This window comes from Haliotis rubra, unplaced genomic scaffold, assembly GCF_003918875.1.
Source record: "Haliotis rubra isolate DU_JTF1 unplaced genomic scaffold, ASM391887v1 Scf217, whole genome shotgun sequence".
Taxonomy (NCBI): domain Eukaryota; kingdom Metazoa; phylum Mollusca; class Gastropoda; order Lepetellida; family Haliotidae; genus Haliotis; species Haliotis rubra.
Window position 1 is genome coordinate 325,505 of NW_025766192.1, and position 3,210 is coordinate 328,714.

Here is a 3,210-nt window from a genome sequence, read left to right on the forward strand (position 1 = left end):
TGAATGGAAGCAGACGGCACATAATTTATCGACTGCACCGGTGTATGTCAAATTAATTCGAAGAAATCTTCTAAAGTCGACATTACAGTCATTTGAGACCGTTGTTGCTCATGTTTCCATTTTGTTTGAGCAACTGCAAACGCTACTTTTTAAATTGTGTGGATTATGAACATCCTTGTCGGAGAAATATATTTCAACGTAATATCCTGATCCACCATGTGCTGTTCTGGAGGGGACAAGACGACATGGTAAGTGCAGCAATATATAATGAAACAAGCTCTTGGAGAACACACATGTTTGTTTATTATATGTACACCATTTGTCCACGTAACATTTTAGGTGAAAGAGTGAATAGTCTTTTTTTAACAATTCACTGACGACACATATCCTTATGTTGTAGTCGATACAAAAAACATCATATCACGGGAAAGCTATTGTTATTCATATCTTGCCGATTGGGAGTGAGTATGATTTTACGCACCTTTCAGCAGCTATTAGTGCAATAGCAAGGCAGAGAACACACGAAAGGTTTCACACATTGTACCAACGTGGTGAATCGAACCCCGGTCTTCGGCGTACCGAGCGAACGCTGAAAATACTTGGCTAGCCCACCGCGCCCCCTGTCAGTTTCTGAGAGAGTAAAAAGCTGATTTCTTCGGACAACTGTGTCAGGCAGGGCACGGATAGGTCAGTGTTTTGTATTCAGGGACAGGGAAATTAATTTCTTTTCAATAAAGAAATGTCCATCCTACTTTGTATGGAAACAGTAAACACAAGCACATGTTGCAGATCTATAGCCACACTGTCAGCGGTCACTACATTACGTACGTTTTTATCCGTTGTTCTAATTAAATTGAAACCATATTTTGAAAGCACAGAGTTACTGTTTTAATGGATAAAAGTTAAAGTATAGTAAATAAAAAAAGTAGTAAATTACTTCTACATTACAACAAATGCTTTTTATTACTTTAATTTGGGCTTTGGAACATGGGATTGGGCTTGTTAACACGAAGTCTATAGGGATGTACGGAAGCGCTGAAGGGACCTGATGGAATATAATTTATCTTGAGCGCACAAGTTAGTATATTGAGCGCACAAGTTAATATACTGAGCGCACAAGTTAGTATCTTGAGCGCACAAATTAGTATCTTGAGCGCACACGTTAGTATGTTGAGCGCTCAACTTAGTATATTGAGATACACTGCTTCATAAGCAGTTCTTGTGGAAGCAAGGAGTGGAAACGCGAGCTGATTCATGCTTATTGCAGTCTTGGGTTCCAATACAAACACATAACACATCTTCTTGTAAAATATCATGGTATAGTATAGTACGCCATACGAAGCGTATTCTGAGGTGTATGTCCCTCTTTCGCACCAGATACCAGATTTGCTGATGTTACAGTTAGTGAGTGAGTGAGTACGGTTTACACCGCTTTTGGCAATATTCCAGCAATATCACGGTGGGGAACACGAGAAATGGACTGCACACATTGTACCCATATGGGGAATCGAACCAAGGCGTGACGATCGGACGCTTTAACCACCAGGCTACCCCACCGCCCCTCTGATGTTACATACTTTATTGCGGACAACTTCGACGATCTGAACAAAGACACAAATATCTGCTCGCATTTCCAGGTCATAAGAATCAATGCACTGCCATTATATAGGTACAGGCATTTCATAAGAAGTGGCAAATATTGAGAGGATAAGAAATATCGTCAAAATCTGCTGTCGAAACAATCCTCCAGAAACAGGGGATCTGTGACGACAAAGTTATTAATACAGGAGATCTGTTGTATATAGCTGGAATATTGCTGAGTGCGGCGCAAAACTCAACTCACTCATGTAACTATTGCCTGCACACTATTTGTGAGTGCTGAACAGTAAATATACTACCCATCAAAGGTTTAGACTCACTAGTGTAAATGTAGCCACTTACGTCAGTCAACTGTTCTAAACTAGATTTTGTAAAATATTCCATACTGTTTAGAGGTACTGTTTACACAGGAACTGATGTATTGTAAAACAAATTCGTAACATTGAAAAGATTATTGTCATGAGTTCAGTAAATGATGAAACTCAGTGACAATTGGTGAATTCTTAACAAAACTTTACACCAAAACGCAGCTGTTCACATGCATGATAGTTGCACATGCTTTTCAGCAATTTGATGCATGATCCTCATGCAATTCATCTGCATAAGGTTTGCAGTTGGTTCCCCCAAGTTAGGGAGAAATTCATCTTCGATGTAACCATATATATATACATAACATATAGTGAGTGATTTAAGTGAGTCTAAACTTTTGATGGGTAGTATAGATGTTGTTAGAATTGGTCAGTAACTGACTGACTGACTGAGTTTGGTTTTACGCCGCTTTTAGCAATATTCCAGCAACATCACGGCGGGGAACACCAGAAATGGGCTTCACACATTGTACCCATGTGGGGATTCGAACCCGGGTCTTCGGCGTGACGAGCCAACGCTTTTAACCATTAGGCTACCCCACCACCCCCTAGTCAGTAACTGACTACTAGTAACTGTAATAACACATATGTTACTGGGGTTATTATTTTTGTTAACACCACATGAATGTAACTCCAGTTTCTTTGCTTTGGCCATGTAAGGCAAATATGGAGTCTTCTGTTTTACACAACGTGGTGGAAAGTTCACGATGTCCTATCCCTACATTTGTCCCAAAGTGCGAGCCACGCGCGTGACTTTCGCCGCTGTACTCCAGCACTGCCTTGTGCCCTTGTTTTTCCCAAGCGTGAGTTTAGGCAAGAATTTCGCACGACGCACTGTTTAGCTTGGCGTAGACACGTTTGCTTTAATTAACAAAAACGTTCTGAAAGCTTTCATGAATGCGACGCGATTTCAGATTTCACCTCGGGAGAAGACTTACGAAAACACGCGATATTGTGGTTATTATTTTTTGCCAATCAAATTGAATGAAGCCATAATCTGCTGATGCGAAATATTGCTTAGCCAAGAGCATTCCGCTTTTAAATTATCTCAATCACGGCAAAGTTTGCGATGTTTACATAACAGCTGACAGTAAAGCGTGAGGGAAGTACTGTCCAAATCTGCACTGGTAACGTATAGGGCGTTCTACTCCCGCACATGATACGGTCACTATTAATATTGCTATTGAATCGTATCTGCATATTTTTTAGCCGTACATTCGCCCCTTATCTGGAGCATTGTCGA